The sequence below is a fragment of the Haemorhous mexicanus genome, chromosome 1, assembly GCF_027477595.1.
Source record: "Haemorhous mexicanus isolate bHaeMex1 chromosome 1, bHaeMex1.pri, whole genome shotgun sequence".
NCBI lineage: Eukaryota > Metazoa > Chordata > Aves > Passeriformes > Fringillidae > Haemorhous > Haemorhous mexicanus.
The window spans coordinates 129,934,606-129,944,570 of NC_082341.1; positions in this window are offsets into that span (position 1 = coordinate 129,934,606).

The following is a 9,965-nucleotide window of genomic DNA, read 5'->3' on the forward strand; positions in this document are numbered from 1 at the left end:
TTTCCTGCCATTTCCCCCCAGCCTGTAATACTCCATGGGGTGATTGTAACCAATGTGGAGCACCTGGAACTTTCCCTTCCAGAACTTCATACCACTGGTCTCAGCGCATCAATCCAAGTTCAGTCTAGGACAGAATTTTTAGCTGCAAACCTAGCAGGTTACATGGTTTGGTTCCTTGATTACCATGATATCTACTTAAGCTGAGTTCTTTTTTTCTTTAGAAAGGATGGGAGATATTTTTTTACTATCTCACCCCCTATAGTTTTTTACTATCTCACCACAAAACACATTTTCTGAAGTGGAAACAGCATTATGTCACTCTTTTCTTGCCTTACAACTACTTCTCAGAGCATTGCTATTGGTCCCATCAGCAATAAAAGAAATTGGCCACAAAACACAGTGTTGGAGAGTCAAGCCAGAGAGGTTTATTTGCCAGTTCCAGCAAATGTCTAGCAGGATAATGATTAGACTTGCACTACCTGCTGCTGGTCAGAAGGTATACAATTTGGGACAGTACTGGAGCTACTGTGTCTTGCAAATCATACTGACACAACTAAGAAAACTCCTACCATCTCTCTGATTCCATAAGGTTAGTGGTGGCACACATTTGTCATGTGCTTGGAAGTGCTTAGCTACAGCTAGACCCAAACCAGCCCAGGTCAATATACTGGCTCAATCTTGGGTGAGTATAGCTGTCCATAACCAAACAACTCAAGTTGGTTGGCACCACAAAAACACTGTGTGCCTAATATGATCTAATCTAGCTGCATAACATCTTCTGCTCTGTGAAGCAGAAAATATTGGAGACTGCTTTATCAACTGGTACAGCAAATTACCCATATGTTTCCTGGACATTTGCTGGTACAGAACCTAACTATGGTAACTGTTTTAAAAAAAATCTTTCCATTTGGTAGCCAGTTCTGGGATCAAAGCAGAAGACACTGAACCCAGTATCTGCACTGGCACTTGGTAGTGCTGTTCACAGAATCACAGAATCACAGGCTCATAGAATATAGAATAGACTAGACTAGACTAGACTAGACTAGACTAGACTAGACTAGAATAGAATAGAATAGAATAGAATAGAATATCCTTTGTTGGAAGGTACCAATCCCCTCCCTTGCACAGCTGGTGATGCTGTGCCTGATGCCCCCAGGACACAGCTGACCCTCTTGTTTCAAAGTTATTGGGATGCGTCTGTAAGTAAAGCCTTATCTAGAGGGGACCTGTATCTTTCATACACAGATGGGCAAGTGTGGAATCCTGGGTAAAATTCCTACATTCATAATCAACCTGAATAAATCAGAAGAGGTGGCCTTTGAATTCATATTTACTTAAGTTGAAATGGGTAAGATTCCCTCAATTCCTGGTGTATATAACAAAAACCAGTGTGTTACATATATCAATACTTTAATTTAACACTTTTTTTTTTAAGTTATATAATTAACACCATCCTGAATAGTTTTGACTTATGTGTTCAAGAAAAAAAGAGGATGTGGCACTTGGGGATATGGTTTAATTGGGAGTGTGGTGATGCCCAGTTAACACTTGGCCTAGATGATCTTACCTACTTTTTCCAGCCTTAAAGATTCTGTGGTGCTATGATTCTACTTGTACCATATTTCTATTATGAAGATACATGCAAGATTATTAAAATTGCTTAGTAAAAGAATAGTTTCATTCTAAAAGGGTCATTTAATGTCATATTGGAGATAAAAGGAATTCAGGTCTGCAAGAAAGCACACCAGGGTAATTCCAGGTTAAAAGTTTGCTTGACACGTAAGAGGTAATGACTTTTAGTTACTTGAGTCTACAGTGATCTCAGACAGCTGAAGTTTCAAAATTGAATATTGCCTGAATGACTGAAATAATCTGTGGAAACACCTTACTGAGTGCTCTTGTGCAACAACCACCAAGAGCTGTTACCAACCATGTAATTTAGTCTTCATACTGAAATGGCAACTTTCCTATTCATTCTGGGAAAGTGTCAAGTGCAGCCAGAATACTTCAATCTCAAATTCTCTCTTGTGCATTTCAGAGGCAAGCTGATCTACTCCTGCCTCACCTTTTCTTTTACCTTCAAATTTGATTGTATTGCTCAAAGGAACACATTTGAACAAGAAAAGTTGTGTTGAACATTGATAAAAAACACTAATTCTGAAGACTGAAATAAATCTCTTTGGATTGTTTGGATTAGTACCATTCAAAGTCACAATGACTCAAATCTCTGTTACTGGATGGCCAAATTATTAATCTGTTTTTAGGCAAGAGGGTGGTTTATGTTTGGGCAACCTGGGCAAAATTAACACCTCACACAACTTGTGCAGAAAGCATGTCCCTCACACTTCAAAACCTAGTTTCTGCTTCCTGCTGTCATGCTAGAGTACTAATGAGCCTCTTTGGAGAGCAGAAAGTACACAAAATTACCTCTCTTCTCCTTTTCTTTCCTCTATTACACAACGCTGCCAGACAAACCTTTCTCTTTTGAAAAAAAAATAAGAGCAGTTGTTGAGCTTGAGGTGTGTCTGTCTGTGATCCAACAGATCCCAGTATTCCAACAATGTGTGACCTGCTTTATGGTGTGAGCAAGAGGGCCAGAGTGCTGCCAAGAACCAGAGTGCTCAGACAGGAGAGTGCCTCTCTCTCTCCTCAATTAGGGCTTGTTAATGCCATCAAGATGAATGGAAAGTCATTGACTCCAGAGCCCCACATCAATGAGATTGATGAAAACTGACTTAATTGTTTCTCAATCAAGTTTGTGAAAAGGCAAAGGCAAAACAGAAAAGAATTGTTGCATTATTTATTCCTCTTTCTGTATATTAGTAACTTTTCATGCTATAAAGTTGCTTATATTTTTTAAAGTTGCTTACGCTTTTTAGTCTCCAAACTCAAGCCCTTGCATTTTGGATCCTTTGTCTTTGCTGCCTCTCCTCAGGCCTAGATGTTCACATCTCTCTTTCAAGTACTGGTGACTTTTTTCCTCCCTTCTCATGCCTATCAAATGAGGAAGCTAATTGGGTGAAAATATGAAGGTGAAAAAAGGCAAGGCAAGGCTCCTGAATTTTCTTTTTTCTTTTTTTTTTTTCTTAACAGAATGGTAAAACTAATCCTTTTACTAATTTGATATAACATTTTCTTTAAAATCAAATAACTTTATTCCTTTTCCTGACTCTGTAGAATTATTTTAGTATAGGTGAGGAAGCAACAACTTCCTTTCTCAGAAAAAAGCTGAAAATAAGGTTAGTTTTCTGGGATATGCAAGTAAAAGAAATGTCACATATTTGTTTGCCTCACCAAAGAAAGAAACAAGTACATGGTGGAAGGTGTTTCCAGCTATAGGGACCAAGCTAATCATCCACACCCTTTTCCCTTCCCTGAAAAACTATTTCTACAGTACAAGGAAGAAGGTTCTTAGTCCTTACATTTTATCATTAAATGATTTTGGGGGATTATCCAGGGATTTATTTCAAAGCAATGTTTAGCTTCTGGCATCTGGAAAAGATGAGCTACCAGCTTGTGTCTGACATTCTTACTGGAAGCTCTGTGCTGTGATATTGCTGCAATAAACCAGCATGTGTGAAAGAGTCTCATGATCACATTAAACTCCAAGATCTACCCCCAAGAATACTTGGACTTTTTAAGCGATCCATTTCTCGAAACACTCAAATAAATGTGGCTGTAGGTCTGCACATCCCAGTACCAGAGTAGTAGCATGTACCTGTAAACCAGGAGTTGATGGATTTGGTCTTCAGCTTCAGCTGTGGTAATTAAAGGCAGATAACATTAATTCAGTCATAAGGTTGTCATTTGCTGAGCTGCAGTACAGGCAATTCACCAGCTGTTTTGTGGCCACCAAGATAACAATCTGTGCTTGGACTATGTTCTTGTGGCCCCAGCCTATGTCAAATAGAGGATTTAACCCTAAATATTGCTCAAATGTTGCTTAATAATTTCATATTTTACGATGACTGTGATTTGGCTGATATCCTGGATGAGAGTGACCTGGATAAATGTGGATGTCTAGAAAATGGGTATCTATAACAGAGCAAGTCAACTTGGATTCTTCTGTATAAAGAATAGAGGTGCAATGGTGCCTTACAGAGTACAAATGCTCTCATTTTTAGGTCATTGCCTATGCTAGAAGAATACTTTTCAATTGTGTTAATATATTGTAAAAATAAGCAAGAGTGCTCCTGTGTGAAGCTCAGTAACTTCATTTCAAATCCTAAGATGAGGTACATTCTACATGATGACAACCATGGTGAGAGTTGGATGCAGTCAAGGTTTTCATCCATTTTCATTAATGGAGCTTGAGCAGTTGAGGATTATCAAATCAGGGTTGTCCCTGTCCCTAGTTATTAGGGTTTTTCTATTGAATCAGAATCTACATGACCACTAAGTGTAATTTTTCAATCATGCTATAACACTGATCAGCATTCAATCTCCTGTGTAAAAAGCCGCAAAACCTTTCCTTGCCTTCTCTTTGTCTTTGTAATTCTAATATCCAAATGATATCTTAGTCCTAAGTAACTGCTGCTTTGTATCTCTATAATCATCAGGGAGCTAATAAAGTACAGCAGATGAAATAATCTCAGCAATGCAAAATTTAAGTCAGCAATGAATAATAACTATATTTGATTAATCTTGATTGTAAGAATTTTTTATACTTTTGGGAATGAAGAACTTTTCCTAAAAGAAGAATGTTGTTTTTAATACTTCCCTGCATTAATTTTTTTATTTTTTAACAAAAGTTGATCATATTCTTCTGAAGAGTTGAGAAATAGCCTTCAAATTGGTAGCAAATATGCTGTGACTCCCTTTGGTGGAAGTAGAAGGTTTAATATGGCACGTCATTTCCACAGTTTTGGGCAAGTGCTGCAGTATTTAAGAAACAATGTCTAATGACTGAACAAAGAAGCACCCTAGCCCTCAGCCACCCTGTTGTTCATAATGTACATCTAATTTTCATGGGCTCCATCCTGTTAATTTACCTCAAACTTGCCCTTCATTGGATCTTGTTCCTGGTGTGTGACCCAGCTATGCAGAGGAGGTGGATCATGTCAACAAGGCACATGCTGAGCCACTTTCTCACTGGACTGGAGGCTGAAAAAAAGGCTTCTGCCCCCTCTGTTGTCTTTCTCTTGATTATGTTCTTTGTGTTGTCCTGTTTCTGGATCTGTTTGGGTGACCTGCTCTCCACAGACACATTGCTGTGAGGAAATGCAAAGGTAATCACAAGCCCCCTGTTCATGCTGCAGGGATGCTTGGGATTACAGTGGTGCTTACTGTTTGCTTCTTAGGATGGTGTTTCTGTTGTACTGAATCACAGAGGTTTGGGCTCACACCACTTAGTTTCAGCCATTTCAGCCATTTCACAGTAACTTGCTCAGCTTAGCCAAGTTAGTCCACTAAGCTCCAGCTACAGACAAGGTGCAGTGAGAGATTCAGGTCCAGGCCATATACTAATGGTGTATATTGTACTGCAGGATGCATGTTGAAATAAATTAATTTTTCCATTGGCTACAGAAGAAGCATGAATAAGTATCTTAAAATTAAACCTCCTTCCTGCACAGATTTTGATCTTGCAGAATCAGGGAGTGATTATCCAGCACTTAAAAATGCCCGTATGCTGCAGATCAATCACTTAACTGGTTTGGAGTAAAATTGCTGGGCAGCAGACAGTACTGGCTCAATCTAATAGCTTTATTAAAAATGGAAATAGAAATAAAATCCTTGCCAATTAATCCTGTGGATGACACAAATAGTCGCAGAGTGACAAATTATGAGGTTTTGACCAGACGACCAAGTGTTAACACCAGTGTGACAAATGGCTAATATGATTATTGAGGGTGTTAAGGAGAGTACAATACTTTTTCAGGATAGAGACTGCTGAATGCAGAATGAACTGCACACATTTTCTGAGATAGAAAGTGTCTCTCAGGGACACACTTTGTTATGGAAACAAAGGCTGAGAAGGAGGCTGAATGCGGTACAGTCATCTTGCCTTCACTCAAACACACAGCAAAAGGTTACTGTTATGTTGATATAGCTCCTCACTCTAAGGCATAACAACTGTGTGTCTAAGCAGAAACTGGACAAATTAAGAATAGAATTTAGGTATACTCCCTAAGCAACTGAGATTAATAAAGCCTGACAGATTTCCTCTGTATCTTGTTTACATGTCAATACCAGTTATTTTCATCATCATCATCAGCATCGTCATCACATCTCCAGAAGATATCCTTAAATCAAATTCAAATTATCCATTCCACTTGCAGTCACTACTGTGTGAAGTTGAATGACTTAGGAAATACAGAAATCTGGCCAGAGGGACTCCTTAACTTCTATGAATCTAATGCAGAAAACATACCCCTTATGGTTTTAATAAAATCCTTGGTCATGTCTGCTGCTCTGTATGGAATATTTATTTCCATTTCAGTATTTTTTTCCGAAAGCATTTGGGATTTACAAATGTTCTTGCTGATAAGCTGCATGTCTTTTCTCAGTTTTCTGGAAATATGGGCAATTCAGTGGAAATGTTTCATTTTTACTTCAATTGTACATTCGTGTGGTGTGGCTTGTTTAAACTCCTTACCCAGTGTGAAGAAGATTGTGTTGCTTTAAAGGCATTTTTTGTTTTGATGGCGATCATATGCCTTTCAGCACTGATTGTCACGCTTTGTTAGCTCAGTCTGACTGGTTTCCTTGAGGATAAAACCACTCAAAAAATAAAATAAAACTAAAGAAAAAATCGAATTGTGTCATCTCTGCCAGAAAAAATAGCAAAATCCTGTGGAATTGAATGTCTTGTAAATAGAAAAGTGGCACTGATGGGAAATGCAAATATTTCACAGCATGTGATCTTGAAGTGCTCTTAGCATCTGAAATATTTAATTTCCTGCTGAGGATAGGATTTATCATTTATTAAAGTCAGTGACTCTTATTTGCTAAGTAGGAAAGACAATTTCCAGCACTGCAGTCCACTGCTGTCTTTATAGCTGTCTTAGAAGTGCTTTGTAGGATATTCTATACATATGTTGCATGTGATCCTGACCCTGCAGTTGTGAAATAAAATAGTGAAATAAAATAGTGCTAAAAACTGATCACTACATGGGGAACTGAACACAAATAAGAATACATGTTTTTGGCACATGTACCAACTCCATAAAGAAAACCACAAGCATAATAACACTTAGAGCTGATCAGCTCCTTTTACTGCCAAAGTTGCTCATGACCAGACAAGCTGAAATAGAAGACTTAATTCAATGAGGATTAGGCCTGGAAACAAACTAAGGAGAGAGGCAAATTGAATTTCTCTAGCAGTACTCTTCCAGAGTCCAGAGAGATCTGAAGAATGAAGGTCATGTGATATTCCAACTGGTTGAATCTTGTTCTCTGAGATGCTGCTTACATGAAAAATGAATCTGTGAACCTTTTGTTGTTGTACAGTATTCACCTGCAGCTTACAAGCAACCCATCCCATTTCAAACTGAAATGAGAAAGGATCACAAAATCCGGGTGGGCCACCCATGTGCTGGGGGCATCAGGCACCACCAGCATCCCCACCTGGGCAAGGGAGGGGATTGTCCCACTCTGCTGTGCACTGGGGTGGCCTCACCTCAAGTGCTGGGGGCAGCTTTGGGCACCACAGTACAAAAAAAAAAACCATTATGGTATTAGAAAGCATCCAAAGGAGAGCAAAAAGATGGTGAAGGGTCTGGAGAGGAAGCCAAATGAGGAGTGGCAGAGGTCACTTGGTCTCTTCAGGCTGGAGGGGACTGCAGGGGGACCTCAGTGCTGTCTCCAAGTTCCTTGTGAGGGGGAGAGGAAAGACAGACACTGCTCTCTTCTTTCTGGTGACCAGTGACAACCTGAAAGAAATGGCCTGAAGATGTGTCAGGGGAGGTTTAGGTTGGATATTAGAAGAAGGTTCTTCACCATGAGTTGTATGGCATTGGAAAAGGCTCCCCAGGGAAGTGGTCACAGCACCAAGGCTGACAGAGTTCAAGAAGTGTTTGGACAACAGTCTCAGGCACGTGGTGTGACTCTTGGAGCTGTGCAGGGCCAGGAGCTGGACTCAATGATCCTTGTGGTACGTTTCAATTCAGGATATTCTGTGATTCTGTGATTCTGTGAACAGCACTTCCAGGTGCTGGTGCGGATACTGGGTTTAGCACCACAATCTACGAAAGACATTAAACTATTAGAGAGTATCCAAAGGACGGCCAGAAGGATGGTGAAGGGCCTTGAGGGGAGGCTGAATGAAGAGGGGCTGAGGTCACTTGGGCTCTTCAGGCTGGAGGAGACCTCACTGCAGTCTGTAAATTCATTGTGAGAGGAAGAGGAGGGACAGGCACTGATCTCCTCTCTGTGGTGACCAATGACAAGACCCAGGAGCCTGAAGATATGTCAGAGGTTTAGGCTGCACATCAGGATAAGATTTTTCACCCAGAGGGTGATTGGGCACTGGAATAGGGAAGTGGTCGCAGCACCAAGCCTGACAGAGTTCAAGATGCATTTGCGCAATGCTCCGGGGCACATGGTGTGAATCTTGAGGTCTCCTGTGCAGGGCCAGGAGTTGGACTCAATGGTCCTTGTGGGTCCCTTCTAACTCAGCTTATTCTGTGATCTTGAATCAGAGAAGCCAGTGTACCACAGAGATTTGGTGCTCAGAAATAAAGGACAGGGGCTGTAGAACCCATAAAGTGTTGAGAAAGAGCAAAATGCAGCACCCTGCTAATTCTGGGGGTTGATACCAGATCAGTTACTGCCAGGTTGCCTGATGTTAAAAGAAACAGGAGACTTTATCCTGAAGTAGCACCCGAGGTGCCTGGGTGGTCCAAAGCAGAAAACAGCCAAAGCCATCACACTCACTGCATGGTGTAGACACAGACGTATGAGTGTTCCCTGTCAAGGAGGCTGTGACAGCTCTGCTTCAGACTGGAGGCTGCTCACACCTGCAGAGATGGCCCTGCCAGTCAGCACCACAGTGTGCTGTGAAACAGCTGCATCTACCTGACCGTGCACCTGCACAATCAAAGTCTCTCCCAGACCAACTGAAGATGAACCACAAGCCTGAAGGAAAAATCCAGGATTTCCCAGGGATGCTAATTAGATTGGGCAAGCTGACACAACTCCAACTGATCAATCTCATGAAAAATATTTGCAACATTTATAGCTCTGTTTGCTTTGTGGAAAGCTGTTAAGAAACTACTCCAGGGCCTGGTCTATCACATCTGCCTTTTATTTATTTATGGCACAAGCTTCTCAAAAGTGGGAGATGAGCAAAAATAAAATATATAATGTATAATTCCTTCTATGGCAACTGCCATTATATCTGTTGTTTGATGAGATTTTCTCCTGAGCATTGTTAGCACATTTTGAACCCTATCTCTCTGGCTTGCTCAGTGCTGGATAAAGATGTTTTACAGAGAATAGTTTTGCAAGTGTTTTCTCCTGCAAATATCACTGATTTTACAGTCCATAAAAACTGAGACAAAATAATCCTTCAAACTTCATGCCTTACAAAGACAAGCCTGAATCAAAGACCATCACAGAAAAATCTTGCTTACAATGCCCTAGAGATATTCTCTTTACACCTCTAGGAGAGACAAAATTTTCAAGAATGAGCAGCAGTCGTGTTCTTAAACCAGGGCAGCTTGGTGTTCAGGTAACACTTCCCAGAACCAGACAGATTTGGAAAATTATTACTGAACAGACACATCTCAGGGTAGAAAAGATTTCTGAGATTAGTTGAAAATGTCTCTATATTAGATTGCAATCAGGAACATTGCAAAAAAAGATTAAAACAACTAAACTCAACACTCCCTCACCCTCCTCCCTGAGTAATTTACTTATTTCTCGCAAATGAAGAACAAGTGTCTCTGCCCTTATCTTCTATGTCCTTCAAATGTTGGCTTTTTTTAAAGTGTTCATGGTATTTAAAAGGATTCTCATTAAAACAT